The 17255-nt window shown below is 46.7% G+C and overlaps 1 long non-coding RNA gene across 1 annotated transcript in view; it reads right to left on the reverse strand.

Moving 5' to 3' along the window:
• LOC133751107 (uncharacterized) overlaps positions 1-16943 on the reverse strand; it is an 82318-nt gene extending 65375 nt beyond the window's left edge. Inside the window, exons 1-3 of the long non-coding RNA XR_009864755.1 lie at positions 16792-16943; positions 12100-12218; positions 11543-11637 (exon numbers count right to left, since the gene is read on the reverse strand). This is a non-coding gene — a long non-coding RNA (uncharacterized LOC133751107). The remainder of the gene's footprint in view (positions 1-11542; positions 11638-12099; positions 12219-16791) is intronic.
• Positions 16944-17255: the final 312 nt, after the last annotated feature.

Below are 17255 nucleotides of genomic sequence, written 5' to 3' on the forward strand. Positions count from 1 at the left end.
TCAATCCCATCAAGGTTGCAGGTACGGATACCATCTCACTAGTCCAAGTGATCAATTTCAGTTCACAACTGATCACACTGATAGGTCTAAGAGTCAAAGGGATCACACAAACAAGACTAGTGTCTGCTAATACTAACTGATAGAATCAAAAAGGGAGAGAATGATCCAACATGGGAAGTGGGAGACACAGCAGACTCACAGAATGGCAGATGTCCTAAACAGCACTCTGGCCTCAGAATGAGGCCTTAAGGCATTTGGATCTGGCTGAGGAGCCCATGAGAGTATTTTAGGCATGGAAAGCCAAGACACTCTTGCAAAAAAAAAAAAAAAGGAAGGGAGGGAGGGAGGGAGGGAGGGAGGGAGGAAGGAAGGGAGGGAACCTAAATGAAAGATCTCTGTGAGTGAGATCCCAGTAGAAAGAACGGGGCCATCAAAGAAGAAGGTACCTTTTTCTGAAGGGAGGAGAGAACTGCCACTTTGACTATGACTTTGCCTAAAAAATATCGAAGTCGGCGAACTCAAAAGGCTTCCATAGCCTTGGCAACTCATGACTAGAGCCTAGGGAGATTACTGACACCATAAACAAGAGTGTCAAATTGTTAAGTCAACAACAGGAGTCACTGTGTACTTTCTCCTCATGTGGGATCTCTGTCCTTAATGTGTTGTCCAACGTGAATTAATGCTATAATTAGTACTGAAACAGTATTTTATGCTTTATGTTCTGGATGGGTGCAAACTGATGAAATCTTTACTTAATATATACTAAATCGATCTTCTGTATATAAAGATAAGAGAAAATGAATCTTGATGTGAATGGAATGGGAGAGGGAGAGGGAGGGAAGTTATGGGGGGTGAAGCCATTGTAATCCACAAACCGTACTTTAGAAATTTATATTTACTAAATAAAAGTTCAAAAAAATTACACCAAAATAAAGGTATCATTTATTCCATTTTCCATTAACTTTCTGAAGTATCCTCACGAAGAAGAGAAAATCATGGTTTTAAAAATGGATCCTAACAGAGCAAAGGATGATGACACACGATAATTTCAAGGGAGAAGCCAGCAGAGAACAAATAAGAAGCCTAGAGATTCTCCAGAAGCACAAAAATGCTGCCCTTCCTGAACTGCAAGCTGACTTGAAGCAGAGGAATGAGATTTCCTTTCCAAGTTAGAACAAGTTCTTTTTTAAAAAGGATTTATTTTATTTATTTGAAGGAGGTATATAGAGAGGTAAAGCCAGAGAGAGAGAGAGAGAGAGAGAGAGAGAGAGAGAGGTCTTCCAACAGCTGGTTCACTCCCCAAATGACTGCAATGGCCAGTGCTGAGCTGATCCAAAGCCAGGAGCCAGAATCTTCTTCTGGGTCTCCCACGCAGGTGCAGGGGCCCAAGGACTCGGGCCATCTTCTACTGTTTTCCCCGAGCATAGTAGAGAGCTGGATCGGAAGTGGAACAGCTGTGATACGAACTAGCACCCATATGGGATGCCTGTACTGCAGACCAAGACTTTATCCTGTTGTGTCACAGCACCAGCCCTAGCATTAAGTTATTATAGGACCATCTCCTCATCCTTATGAGGTTCTGCTCCATGCTAGTGAAAAGACACAGTTTTACCTTCTAAGCTACACATAGATTCAGCGAGAGCCACCAGAGCAACATGGGTCACTGTGCCACCCTGGCATCCCAGCAAGATCCCACAGTCCCCACAGGAAGCACTCAGCTCCACCCTGAGTTAGCACTCATAAATCCACCATGTGTGTCTCCCACCACAATTGGATATCCAAGTGGTCCCACAGATCCGAGAAACACTGTTACATGTTTTCTGGTATCTGGACACTCAGAAGTCAACTCAGTACAACATTTCCAGCGGCCAGAGCCTCTACACCCAGGACCAAGCAGCTCAGAACATGTCCTGGGGGTGGCAGCAGTGAACTTCCCAAGGCAGGAAATGTTCAAGTTGCACAGAAATTCTAGACCTCTGATCCAAGATTCATTTGTGGGGCCTGGAGGTCACCTTAGTTATAAGGGGGCTGTTCTGGATACAACATTTCTATCATCGGCCTTGTGTGGACCTTGATTACAGGCTCAGAGCAGCAATAGAGCGGGAACAGACTGTCCGCTGAATCATTTGCCAGCACAGTTCTGAAAGTGTGGTACCATAGAAACATGAAGCAGAGTCGTGGGCACTTAGTACAGCTCACAGAAATTGCAGGAGGCCTCTATCACACAGCAGCATTCCAGTTCCTCTCAGTGTTCAAGGTCGGGGAAGAGGAGCCAGGGACTTTATCCGGTGCTCCATTCGGGGTTCAGGGGCCTAAGACCTTGGACCATCTCCGTCTGCTTTCCGAGGCATGTTAGCAGCCAGCTGGATCACACAGGGAATGGCTTCTGGGAGGGCCTGGCACAGTGGGGTAGCAGGTAAAGCCACCGCCTGCAGTGTTGGCTTCCCATAAGGGCGCTGCTTTGAGTCCTAGCTGCTCCACTTCCAATGCAGCTCTCTGCTGTGGTCTGGAAAAACAGTAGAAGATGGCCGAAATCCTTGGGCCCCTGCACCCATGCAGCAGACCCCGGGGAGACTCCTGGATCCTGGCTTTGGATTCGCTCTGCTCTGGCCATTGCAGCCAACTAGGCAGTGGACCAACAGATGGAAAACTTATCTGTCTGTCTCTCTGTCTCTGTCTCTGTCTCTCTGTTTCTCTCATCCTCTCTGTGTATAACTACGAATTTCAAATAACTAAATAAGATATTTGAGAAGAAGTAAAAAAAATTTAAAAAGGGAGATATAGCTATAAACAAAATACTACATCAAGGCCAACTACTAGAGTTTATATCAAATTTGAGACTATTTGCATTAAATACCCTATTAACACAGAATTTGAAAAAGTATTTAACTCCATCCTAGAAAAATTTAGGGAACCATTCATTATCTTCTTCCTTAAAATATTCTAGGTGGTTTATCTATGACTTACGCATCAGGAAATCTTTATAATTTATTTATTCAACACTTATGTACAACAAAAATGACAGAGAGGACATCACTACCAACCTTGCCAAAATAATCATCCAAAAACGCTATGGAAAATACAAGCCACAAGGATTTGGTCAACCTAGATAGAGTGGATGGACTCGCAGAAAGACGCAAACCACTAAAACTGAATACAGTAAAACAAGAAACTCTGAATACACTTATAATTTGCAAAGACACTGTAGTAGCAGGGAAAACGAAACAAACAAACCAAAAAAGACATGAAGAAAAGTCCAGGACCAGATGGCTCCAGCGGTGAGAACGCCCAGGGAAAAGACAATTAAAATCCGTGGTTCGCAAACCCTTCCAACAAGGAGATAAAGAGGAAAAGCCTTCCATTTCATTCCATCAGAGCAGCCTTATCCCAACATCCAACACAAGCACATCATAAAGAAAATGGCACACACAGATCCGTTATGAATGTGTCACATGCCCCAACAAAATATTACCAGACGCCATCCAGAAGCACAACCAAAGCTCAGCACACTGTGCGCAACCGAGAGTTACTCTGCAAATGCAAGCGTGGCTACCCTACACAATCAATCGATCCCAGAACAGAATACACATGGGGAAAGCCCAGAAAGTATCCCGACAGACACAGAAAACCTCGTTCACAAAAACGTCCCTGACTCTTGCCATACTAAAACACAAATCCTCACATCAGGAACGGAACGTACACCTCGGCCTGACAAGGCTCTTTCATGAAAAGCCCACAGAGCGCTGACATCACACCCAACGCGAGGAACCCGAATCTGGCCTCCAAGACCAGGAAACAGACACGCACTTTCGTTCTCGTTCCTCCCAGCAACAGTCTCTGAGGTCTAGAGCAGGGCGGCTGGGCCCTCAAAAAGCAAACCGACGGGAACGCGGGGCCGTTCCGGGAGGAGACCGAGCCACCTCTGCTCTCGCACAGCTGCTCACACCCTGGGGACCCTTCCAGATGGTCCACACAGCACCACCGCGACTCCACCCGCGCCTTCGGGACCCAAGAGCAACAGGCACGCGGGCAGCCAAGACCCCCAGTGGGTAACCGCAACAGCCGCATGCGTCACTCACCTCCAAAGGGGGCCCGGGCTGCTGCCAGGTCAGAGGTCACAAAGGCTGTTGCCTCCAGAAGGGGCCGAGGAGGAGAAATGCACCTGGTTTGAAATGGTGTGGCAGCCTCGGACACAGCCTCTCTGATCCCAGCCTGACCCTGGGGACGCTGGCTCTCCCTCAGGCTCAGCCAACAGCGTTGAGGATGGCTCCTCTCCTCACGGCTTGCGCAGGCTCTCGGGCAGGAGCGGATGCAGCACTGATTCCCAGCGGAGCACTGCCTGCCAGTTGGCACCAGGCGTGCAGGTGCACTTCCAGGTCACAGCGCCAGGCGCAGGCGCACTCCCCACGGGCCGTCACCATGGCACCATGGGATGCAAATGCCCACTGCTGCATCCAGAGCCTACTGCCCCAGGGCACTTCCAGTGCTGCCTCTCCTGCTCCAGGTTGTGACCCAGGGATGCAGCCGCTGATGGCACAGGTTCTCTGGATTCCGCCTCCCTTTCTCTTGGGTGTCCAGAATGGAGCTCTTGCCTCCTGGCTTCTGCCTGGCCCTGCACTGGCTGTTCGTTAAAGCTGCTTGGGGAGAGAAGCAGTGCATGGCACATCATTAGCACTCTCTTTCTCAGTGATCGTCCATCTGGGGGTTGAACCCCATGAGACTAAAAAGGCCGGGACTCGTCCAGGCCAAAGCAGAAGTCAGTGCCTTTACCCGGCACTGCGTTCTGGGTTCAGGGGCCTAAGTCCTTGGGCCCATCTCCCTCTGCTTTCCCAGGCTCGTTAGCAGACAGCTGGATCCTACCGTGAACAGCTTCCAGGAAGGGTCTTTGCTGTGCAGTACGTGTAAAGCCACCGCCTGTAGTGTCGGCACCATACGGGCGCCTTTTCCAGTACGGCTGCTCCATTTCTTATGCAGCTCTCTGCTTGATTTGGGAATGCAGCAGAACATGGCCCAATCCTGGAGCCCCTGCCGTAGAGGCCATTTGGGGAATGAACCAATGGAAGGAAGACCTTTCTCTCTCTCTCTCTCTCACTAACTCTATCTGTGAAATAAATTTTAAAAAGAACTTATAGAGTTTATGTAGAATTTGATATTATATGCATTACATACCCTATTAGCACAGAATTTGAAAAAGAATCTTAGAAATCTTAGAAAAGATTCTGGTATCCATTTTTTCTATCTTCCTTACAAACATTCTATGTGGTATTAGTATTATCTCCTACTTACGCATCAGGAAATCTTTGTAATTTAGTTATTCAGACATTTATGTACCCACTTGCACAAGCACCTGAAACACCTGTGATCTACACAGTTCTCCACTGAACACAGGTCTTCTTCCCACTCTCCACCCTCCACAGTCTAGCCCTGCATTTTAAATATGGATCATGTTTGAAATAGGACAAAGCGTGTCTTCCACAAAGCAAGATAGAATACAGAAAGGTAGCATCTGAGCTCACTGTTGACATTTTCTACGTACACTTTATAACGTTTCACTTTTTATCTCATTTCTTAATGTTAGCATATGGGTTAATTTTAATTTTGGTATAATGGAAGTAAATGTTTCTTGTTTATACCGAAAGGTGAGATTCTTTGGATATTGAGACAGTTGCGAATTTCTAAAATTAAGAACTTTGTCATATAGATTAAACAGTTACATACTGTATTCTTAAAAATATATTCCAAGAATGTTGATATTAAAAAACTTTTTTCCGGCCGGTGCCGCGGCTCACTAGGCTATTCCTCCGCCTTGTGGCGCCGGCACACTGGGTTCTAGTCCCGGTCAGGGCACCGGTTCTGACCCGGCTGCCCCTCTTCCAGACCAGCTCTCTGCTGTGGCCCGGGAGTGCACTGGAGGATGGCCCAAGTCCTTGGGCCCTGCACCCCATGGGAGACCAGGATAGGCACCTGGCTCCTGCCATCTGATCAGCACGGTGCACCGAAGGCAGTGCGCTAGCCGGGGCGGCCATTGGAGGGTGAACCAACGGCAAAGGATGACCTTTCTCTCTCTCTCTTACTGTCCACTCTGTCTGTCAAAAAAATAAAAAAATAAAAATAAAAATAAATAAAAAAAACTTTTTCCTAGGAATAATAAATGAATGAATGAATGAATAAAAAATAGCTATGTACATACAGGCACATGTGAGTACACAATCACACGCATATGGACATAAGACTGCCCCCCCAAAACACCTGACTCCAGAGTTTATGGTCACCATCACTTGACCAGAAGGCTCAGAGTTAATCTTGGGCACGTCCTGAACCCATCAGCAAGGGGCCATACCCTCAGCTGCACCCTTACATGCTGCACTGAGGGGCACAGGCATGCATGAAGGTGTGCAGATTCCTGCCGGGCCAGGCCACCCACACCACATGTGACCTGTGTGGCCCTCATGTGGAGTCAGCTGCCCCATGGGGCTGTGCCCTCTGCATTCCCTCCTGCTCACCATGAACTATCCCAGCAAGGCAGACTCGGAAAATTGTAGGACTCTTGGTGCCACTAAGTATAGCCAGCAATGCCATAAGGTGACTGTGACAAAGACAAAGACAAGGACTTGATGGCTCCATGTGGGGGGCCTCCACATCCAGGCAGAGCCTTGCAGCATGAGCACTTTGGGAACACATGGTGCAATGCACACAGAGGTACACGTGAGTGTATGGTGGGAATGAATAAGGGCCTTTGGCTTCTTGCTTTTATGAGTCAGTGTGGCCCTGTGGTGACAGATAAACAGACTAGCTGCGGTTCCCTTGCGGTAAGTATCTCAGCAAGGGAACCACCCATGGTCAAGGCCATTATCTCCCTCCAGACCCTCCCCTTGCCCACCGCCTTAACACAGGTCAAGCAGCAAGCCTAAAAGAAATCCCAAGCAAAGACATGAGCCAACACTCTGGCCTGTCTGTCCTGGTGTATGCTCAGTCAGAGAAGAGTTATCCTTTCCCTAAATCCTGCCCTTCACAGCTCAAGCAGCAGATCCTCTCTGTTAACTCTGACCCCCTAGATTCAACCAAACCACACCCAGACCTTACCAGAATAGCTACAGATCCCAGTGGCACTCGTGCTCAAGGCGGCTGAAGACAAGAAGACCACCATGCAAGCCACAAATCCTGCCAAAGGTGGGCTGCAAGTCTGAAACCCAGGGTGTTAGCACTGCAAGAGCAGTGCAAGCCACTGCTCAGAGGGAACCAACTCAAGATCCTGCCTTGGAACAGCCAACAGATGCCAGTGACAGAGCTGTCATAATGGGTCATCTTCTCTCCTAGGCCAAGCAAGGAAGCACCCCAGAGACTCTCACACTTTACTCAGCAGGAGCCCTGCTCTTCCTGGTGTGAAACAGCATGCAGGGGCTGCACTGGTCTGCAGCCTACAGGAATGTGATATGCATCACTATCACTCCTCTCCTGGATGCCATTCCGAGCCTTGGGGCCACGGTTCAACTGTGGCCAGACACAAGGTGATAGTGGCAACGAGGGTGACACACTTTATCTGCACTGTCACTATGTGGGCAGCCCTATCCTCCTCTGGCCAGGCCAAGTGCTTGGGAGCTGGAGCCTAGGGACTGCAACGGGAGTGATAGCTGCTCTGAATAGGCCTTGCCATTCTTTCCCTAGCATGTCATCAACTAAGAATATTTTCACTGTTATGCTTTAGGCTAAGGGATATTCTCAGAACAAGTAGATGAAGGTGTAGAAAGACAAGTGATGAGAAGACCTTTTTACTGAAGTAATTACAGACAACTTCCTTAATTTGAAGAAAGGGACGTTCGAGCAGAGGAAGCACATGCAAGTCCTAATACACATGACCAGAAAGATCTTCACCACGACACACCGCAGTCAAATTCTTCTCACTCAAACATAAAGAAAAGATTCTAAAATCACACAAGAGAAACACCAGACTACTTTCAGAGGATCTCTGATTAGAATCTCATCGGACTTGTCATCAGAAAAGCTATGCGGGCTAGGAGAAAGTGGTGAGATGTATATTTGCCAAGTCTTCAGAAAAAAAAAAGCTGGAAACCCAGAATACTGTGCTTTGCAAAGCTCTCATTCATGAATGAAGATGAAATAAAAATTAGAACCTGTGAGGGCATTTCTCCTGGCCTCCTGACACACACTTATTCTGCTCCACAATAAACTTTCCACTTCAGCTTCCTGTGACTTTCTGAAGTATCCACCTGTATCTACTCAAGACATTGAATCCAGTTATAAATCCTCCAGCAAAGAAAATGATAAGCCCTCCTATCCAATACCACTTCACTGATAGCTTCTACCCATACACTTCCTGAATACAGAAGATGAAATACTCGCTTTATGCCACCTGAGGTACTTTAATACCAAAATCAGACAAATATATTACCGGGAAAGAAACTATGCATGAACGTCCCTCATAAACACAGAACTCTCCAAATCCTCAAAATACAATTGAATAAAATCTAGTAATACTTTAATGTATCATGACTAATCGGGGCTTCTCTCACAAATGGAAGTTGGTTCGGTGGTAGAAAAACCCATCTATGTAATTCATGTGTGAGTGGCTAAAGAAGAAAAATATGAAAGCTGTGCAGAAATTAGTCAAATGCTGATCCAAGAAAACAAATAAAAATCTATGGCAAGCATCACACTGAAATGGTGAAAGCCAGTAGAGAAGGGTTTCCCCAAAAGATGACATAAAAGCTAAGGACTTCCACAGTCATTGCTCCTACTTGACATCACAGCAGGGAGCCCACTTACTGTGATTAACGCAAGAAAAACACAATGAAATAAGAAAGCTAAAGGGGAGATGTTAAACTATGGATTTCCCAAAGACATGATTATCTACAAAGAGTTCCAAAAACATTTTCTAAAGAGCTACTAGGAATAATAAATTATTTTAGCAAGACCATGAAAGGTTATAGGGGCAATGCGAAAATATCAAATGCAGGGCCAGCGCTGAGGCCTACTGGATAAAGCCACCACCTGCAGCGCTGACACCCAACATGGGCACTTGCTGGCGTCCCAGACATTCCACTTCCCATCCTGTTCTTTGCTATGGCTTGGGAAAGCAGTGGAAGATGGCACAAGTCCTTGGGCCCCTGTACCTGCTTGCAACACCCAGAAGAAGCTCCTGGTTCCTGGTTTCTGATCGGCTCAGCTGCAGCCACTGCAGCCATCTGGGAGTGAACCAGCAGATGGAAGACCTCTGTCTCTGTCTCTATCTCTTTACCTATGCCTCTGCCTCTAACTCTACCTTTCAAATAAATAAGAAAATCTATAAAAACACAATTACTTATTATAAAATCAATTGTATACTACCATCAGTGAACAGACAGACACTGATATAAAATTTAAAATAGCCTACTGAAATGAAAACTCACAAACCCTATGAATAAAATACACAATATGTTGGGTGAAGACTAAAATGCTGATCAAGGAAACTAAAGAAGATCTAAGTAAATACGCTGTGTATGGTACTGGAAGATTGAATATTACTAAGATACCATTTCTGGTAAAATGGTTCTATCAGGTTAAGGCAATCTAAATAATAATAATTTTTAAAAAAACTCCAGCAAGAGGTTTTTGAGAAAAAACAAACCTGACTGTAGTTAGGAAAACTCAAGACAACTATTCCACCATGAAAAACAAGGAACTGGGTGAAATCACAATACTGTCTGTCTTTCAAGAGTATCAATAAACCGACAATAACCAAGATGGTTTGGGATTCATGAAAGAACAGAAGAAACATGTTTCAATGGAGTAGGATAGTAAGTCCAAAAGTAAAACCTCATGCCAAAATACATAAACAGCCATTGTTAAAACTACAAAGAGAAATAAACAAATGCACTATTACACTCACAGATGTCAAGACATCTCTTTCGTGAACAGATCAGCAGTTAGACAATCAGTAAGGATAAGGCTGAACAGAAAAGTACCTGAAGCAACCAATTGTCAAACAGATCCTTAGAGGATGCTCCAACCACAGCAAAAGGAACACGACACTCAGACCCACACGGCACATCCACTCTGAGCATGTGCATGGGTGCACAGCAGACCTCAACTCCTAAGAAGAGGCACCACACAATGGAAGCTCCCTGATCACAATGCAACTACCTAAGAGGTCAGTACGAAAAAGCTGGAAAATCCCAAATACTTGTGAAGAGAATAATCAACCAACCTCAAAATAACATGTTTATAAATCTCAAATAAAAAATAGTTCAAACTAAATTGAAACTGTATCCTGCCAATTTATATTAATGGATGCATATTTTAGAAAAAAGAACGAAGATCAATGAGCTATGCGTTCACACTAGGAGATCAGAGGAAGAACAGCAACTTAAATACTTAAAGCAAGGTGAATAAAATAAATCATGGAAAGATAGAAGTACAAGTCGCTGGGACTGAAGAAGGGACAATCACAAAAAAATGCCAACAAAACTAAAATTTGGTTCTTTGAACACATCAACAAAATTCATGAACTTCTTATCAGGACCAACCAAGAAAAAAAGGTGCAAGTTACTAAGTTTGTTAATGAAACAGTGCCACCATGACTCCACGGACAAGATTATTGTAAAGGAACAGTATGAACAACTCTGTGACCAAAAATTTCCTAAGATAACTAAATTGTGTGAATTCCTTGAAACATAAAATATGCCAAAACTCACACAAAGAGAAAGGAAAAACTTGCAAGCTTCCATAATTACTAAATAAGTTACAATTTATAATAACTAGAGTAACATAAAAACAAATTTATTAAATAGATATTAGTTACCATATTCACATATCCCGTTTCTGCTCAGCTAAAAAGAAACAGTAGGCAGAAAAGTACTCTGGGGGACCTGCCTTGTGGCATGGCAGGTTACAACGTTGCCTGGAACAACATCATTCCATATAGATGCCAACTGGATTCCTGCCTGTTACACTTTTTTGAAAAAATATTTATTTATTCATCTCAAAAGTAGAATTACAGAGAGTCAGAGGAAGAGAAAAGGTCTTCGATAGTGGATTTATTCCCCAAATGGATGCAACAGCCGAATCTAAGCAGATTTGAAGCCAGGAGCCAGGAGATTCCTCCAGGACTCTCACACAGGTACAGGGGCCCAAGCACTTGGGCCCTCTTCAACTGCTTTGCTTGGCCACAGCAGAGAGCTGGAACAAAAGTGGAGCTGCTGGGACTCAAACCAACACATATGCAATGCTGGTACTGAAGGCGGTTGCTTCATCCCGCTATGCAATGGCTCAACCCACCGTCCCACTCAGGCTGTTCCCACCTGTAATCCAGCTGTCTGCTCAAAAGCCTAGGAAAGCAGAAGAAGTGGCCCAAACACTTGGGCCCCTGAACCCACACTGGAGTAGTGGATGAAGTACCTGGTTTCTGCTCTGGCCTGGCTCAGCTCCGGCCTTTGTAGCCACCTGGGGTGTGAAACCATACACTGAAAATCTCTCCAGCACCGCCTCATCTGTTACTCTGCATTTCAAACCAGTCTTTAAATAGAAAAAAATATCTAGTACTTACTATGAGGGGTCAGAATCTTGGGGCAGGCAGGAACAGAGCACAGAGGGATACTTGGGGATTCTCTAAGCTTCGGCTTCCTCCTCCGTGTGTGCAGTCTGTGAAAATTCACTGGATTACGTGCAAATTCATTCAAGCGCCCTGTGCCCATTTTCCTGTGCACACACACACACACTTTACACTTCCAAACAACCCGGAGTAGAGAGGCCGTGATCAAGGCCTCTACTGATGGATGCGGCCAAGGCTACTTCTGGCCAGGGACAAAAAACCCCCCAAATGGAACCGAGGCTGTGGGAAAAGTTTTTCCTCTCCCAAATCTCCCCAGCCCCGAAACACACACCCACCGGGGCTCCTGTCACTCTCCCCCTCCCTTTCCTCTCCCCCACGCAGGTTTCTGCTCCTCCCTTCCTCGCCTCCCCACCTTCATGCCACCTTTTCATTCTCCCCCTTCCTCTCTCCTCCCGCCACCCCCCCTTGACCTCTTCTCTCCTCCACCCTCTATCCCAGCTACCCCTCACACACACACTCCCTCCCCACTCTGCACCCCGGGCCCCACCTACCAGTGACAGGAAGGCCACCGCACCAAACTCTCTGCAGAAAGAGTGTTTCTGTTCCTCTGGAACATGAACAGAGTCCTGAGGTGTAGTCTTCTGGAAGGGGTTGAAGAAGAGGACCGCACCTAGAAATTTCCAAAGGCCCAAAATAACTGATGGGGCTGCCTCAGACTGCAGCCTCACCTGATCCTGGCGTGAACCTGGGGGGGGGGCGCTGTGTCTCCTCAGGGTCGGCATTCAGCATACAACACGGCTCCTCAAGGCTTGCCCAAGCCCTGGGCAGGAGCGGACATGCCCTGACTCCAACCCAAGCACCATGCGGCAGAAGCGGATGCGCCTGCAGGTGCACTTCCGGGTCACAGCAGTGGGCACAGGCGCACTCCCCACTGGCCGTCGCCATGGCACCACGGGACGCATCTGTGAATTGTTGCATCCTCTGTCTGACGGCCCCAGGGCTGCTTCCAGTCCCACCTCTCCAGGCTGTGACCCAGGGAGGCAGCCGCTGATGGTCCAGGTTCTCTGTACCCTGCCTTGCTGCCTCGTGGGAGTCCTAAATGGAGCTCCTGACTCCTGGCTTATGTTTGGGCCAGTGCATGCTGTTGAAGCTGCTTGGGGAGAGAAACAGTGTAAGCAGCATCACTAGCACTCTTCTCTCTCTCAGTGATCGTCCATCTGGAGGTTCACCCCCAAGGTCGCTACAAAGGCCAGGGCTGGGACAGGCCGAATCAAAAGCCAGGGACTTTCTCTCGTACTCCATTTTGGTTCAGGGGCCTGACATCTTGAGTCATCTCCCTCTGCTTTCCCAGGCATGTTAGCAGACAACTGGATCCCATGGGGAACAGCTTCCTGGAGGTGCTGGGGCTGTGCCATAACCGTAAAGCCACCACCCGCAATGTGCACATCCCATGTGGGCACCGGTTCAATTCCCAGTTGCTGTGGTTCTGACATAGCTCTCTGCTGTGGTCTGGGAAGGCAATAAAGATGGCCCAAGTCCTTGGGCCCCTGCACCCAAGCAGGAGACCCTGGGGAGACTCGAGGCTCCTGGCTCCTGGCCACTGGCCCCTGGCCCCTGGCTCCAGATCCACTAAGCTCTGGCTGTTGCAGCCAACTGGGGAGTGGAACAGCTGACAGAAGACCTCTTTCTCTCTCTCTCTCTCTCTCTCTCTCTCTCTGCCTCTCATCCTCTCTGTGTGTAACTCTGAATTACAAATAAATATTTTTTTTAAAAAAGTAAAAAAAATTAAAAAGACATATCTGTAAATAAAATACTACATCAAGGGCAACTACTAGAGTTTATGTAGAATTTGATACTATATGCATTAAATACCCTATTAACACAGAATTTGAAAAAGTATTTAACTGCATCTTAGAAAAGATTCTGGTATCCATTCATTGTCTTCTTCCTTAAAAAAATTCTGTGTGGTACTATCTCTGGTATTATCAGGAAATCTTTGTAATTTATTCAGACAATTATTTACCCACTCACACAAGGACTTGAATCACCTGTGATCTACAGTTTTCCACTGAACTGCTTCCCAATCCCCACCCTCCACACCTCTAGTCCTGCATTTAATGTATGGATCATGTTTGAAATAGGACAAATCATGTCTTCCACAAAGCAAGACAGACTATAGAAAGGTAGCATCTGAGGTCACTTGATATTTTCTATGTGCACTTTATAAAGTTTGTACTATTTGTCTCATTTCTTAATGTTAGAATATGGGTTAATTTTAATTTTGGTATCATGGAAGAAAACGTTTCATGTTTATACCGGATGGTGGGATTCTTTGGATATTTAGACACTTGCAAATTTCTAAAATTAAGGACTTTGTCATGTATATTAAACAGTTACATACTGTATTCTTAAAAACTTATTCCAAGAAGGTTATTAAAAACTTTTATCCTAGGAATAATAAATGAATAAATAAATAGGTATGTACATACAGGCCCAGGTGAGTACACAAATATACACATATGGACGTAAGATTGCCCTTTCAAAACACCTGACCCCAGAGTTTATGGTCACCATAAAGTTTATGGTCACCACAAAGTGAGAGGAAAGTTCTGAAATCAGATGCAGGTGCTGGCTGCACAACTTTGCACATGTGCTGCTAGTGAATGTTCACCTCAAAATGGTGTAAAGGAATTAAGGTATGCACCAAAGAGAACTGCTAATGAGTAATGTACGTTAACATTCATTCTGATCTAGTTCTCATGATTCCCCTTGCCCCAGCCCAAAGAAATAAGAGGTTGGGCTTCAGTTATGAGGATTGCTGCTCCTCCGCAGGAAGCTGGAAAACCCATGAGACACAACCAGCCTTGCATGTGTGCACGTGGGACTTTGAGACTGTCACTCTGTGGCTGCCTGGCTCTAGTGCTGTGTGCGCATTTGTTCCTCTGTGCATGTGTGTTTTTGAAAACTGACAGTTAACATGCTGTCATGTTTCAAATAGGTTTTGATGGACACGCATAAAAACTGTCATGGGGCTGTTATTGTGTCCTAGCAGGTTAAGCCTCTGCCTGCTGCATCCCATTTGGGCACTGGTTTGAGACCCACTGGCTACTTCACTTTCAAATCCAGATCTCTGCTAATGCACTTGGGAAAGCAGCAGAGGATGGCCGCAGTGCTTGGGCCCCAGCATCCACATGGGAAACCCAGAGGAAGCTCCTGACTTTATCATGGACCAATCCCAGCGATTGGGGTCATTTGGGAAGGGAACCAGCAGTTGGATGATCTCTATGTGTCTCTCCTCCTCTCTCTGTAACTCTGCCATTCAAATCAATAAAAAATCTTTTAAAGAAAAGGACGGTCATATCTTTTACTATTTTCACCTATCTTCATTCCTAGAAGACACAGACCTGTTCTATCAAACATCTTATAAAACAGACCCTTAAACTGCATCTGATTTCAATGAGAGGGTCTGGGAATTACTGTATGCATTTTGTCAGACTTAGAAATAAGGTAAGTGTCATTTGAAACTAAAGCAAAGCTCCAAATTTTGAGTTCTAAAGATAACAAATAAATAAATAAGAAAAATTTGCTAAAATGATCAGTTTCATTAGTTGTTTAGTGGTAGTAACATAAGTGTTGCCTAGATGGTTGGATGCCAATGTCCTCAGATTAATTATATGAAGTCCAAACATCTCAAAACACAAGAGCCAAAAGAAGCTTATCTCACGTGCACAACCCTCACTGGGAGGGTCTGCATGCTGGACATTTTAGAATGGCCAGTTTGTTTAAAAATGCGTGGCGTGAACAGAGCCAAGCCTGGATGCTTCTAACTGTATCACTCCTTGTGAAGAAAGAAGGAAATGTCATTAATCAGGCACATACAACCACCCATCAGTTCCAAGGTCTCAGAGGAAGCAGGGTTCCCAACCTCTGATACACAGTATTCAATGGATAATCTCAACAAGCCTCCTTCAGCAACACACAAAGTTCATGTGCTCATGAAGTACTGTGCATGGAACAACTGCCCAATTGGTAAAGAAGGGACTGCCTATGATTCACCAAGGTGGAACCCAGAGAGGTAGACCTTCCCTTCATTTCCAAAATGAATTCCAAGATGACCATGTCATGGGGAGGTGGGGGGGGGGATTCACAAAGAGAAGTAACAAACCAGAGGAAACAGTGAGCAAAAATTAGTCAGTGAGGCCGGCGCCGTGGCTTAACAGGCTAATCCTCCGCCTTGCGGCGCCGGCACACCAGGTTCTAGTCCCGGTCGGGGCGCCGGATTCTGTCCCGGTTGCCCCTCTTCCAGGCTAGCTCTCTGCTATGGCCCGGGAAGGCAGTGGAGGATGGCCCAGGTCCTTGGGCCCTGCACCCGCATGGGAGACCAGGAGAAGCACCTGGCTCCTGGCTTCAGATCAGCGCAGTGCGCCGGCCACAGCAGCCATTGGAGGGTGAACCAACGGCAAAAAGGAAAACCTTTCTCTCTGTCTCTCTCTCTCACTATCCACTCTGCCTGTCAAAAAAAAAAGTCAGTGAAAAATTGACCTACAAATGCTTTTCAGGGAGTTTTAATGATTACCTTAATAAGACCAAACTGTTTCCTAGGTTCACAGTCACTCCTCAAATTACATGCTTGAGAAAATTCTAAGCCATTTGGGGTAGCTGTAACTCAATGAGAGAAAACAGTAAAGTAACACGGCGATGAACAAAGCACTTCTGCCTGAAAGTGTTCTGGGGGTTGGCTGAGGACTCCTCACTCACCCAGCACAGCCGCCAGCCTGTGGCTAGTTAGCAATCACTATTTTCTCCTATTTTTAGATGCCTGTGCATGGTTCCAACTGTTCCCTCAGGGCCATGCCATCATACCACATGTGGAACTGGGAGGCTGAGAGATGTCATCTCCCTGGGGTCTGCAAAGAACCCACTTTCCTAATTACCACAACTGCCACAAGATCAAGTGTGGCAGAGGCACCTGTGCTAGCAAGCACAGCCCAGGCCCCCATTGCACCTGCCCAAGGGGCAGGGACTCACAGGGCCCTCAGCCTCATCTTGGCTACTTTTTTGCTCAGAGAAGGAAGGCAGGAACTAGCAAGACCCGCCACACTCCCGCCCTCAGAATCTCCACTCCAGACAGCCCAAGCTGAAATCCAGGCAACCCTGAAAGATCAAGGCTTGGGCTCTGCAGAGACACTCCTGGCGGGCAAGGCGCTGCTCCAGGACCCTCCCTGCACTCCTCAAGAACTTACCTCTCACATTAGCCCATGTCGTGCAGCACAGGAGTGGAAGCCTCTGCAGCTACCCCATGCCCTCGGGTCAAGTGCTATGGGGGGACTGGGCCCAGCTCAGGCCAGGCCCGTGGAGCAGCTGATGATGCAGCACACAGGTGGGATGCCTCCTCTCCAGCAGCTGCTGCGATGTACCTGGAGCCTGAAGAATGTTTGGAAAGAGTCAGGAATCGGTCAGAGGAGCCATGTCCCAGCCCAGCCCCACTGTGCCTGGTCCAGCTGTGCCTGGTGCTGCCCCACACGTCCCTAGGTTCCCACTGGAGCACACTTCCACAGCAGCCAGGATGCAGCCCTCTCATAGATGCGCTCCTCTGTGAGTTTGTCTCCAAGATGGTGGCCAACCAAGGATTGGGCAGGCACACACCAGCCAGGAGCCACAGTCCCTTGGTCCCTCCCTCCTCACCTAGGGGACACTGAGACTTGCA

This window comes from Lepus europaeus, chromosome 21, assembly GCF_033115175.1.
Source record: "Lepus europaeus isolate LE1 chromosome 21, mLepTim1.pri, whole genome shotgun sequence".
Lineage (NCBI taxonomy): Eukaryota > Metazoa > Chordata > Mammalia > Lagomorpha > Leporidae > Lepus > Lepus europaeus.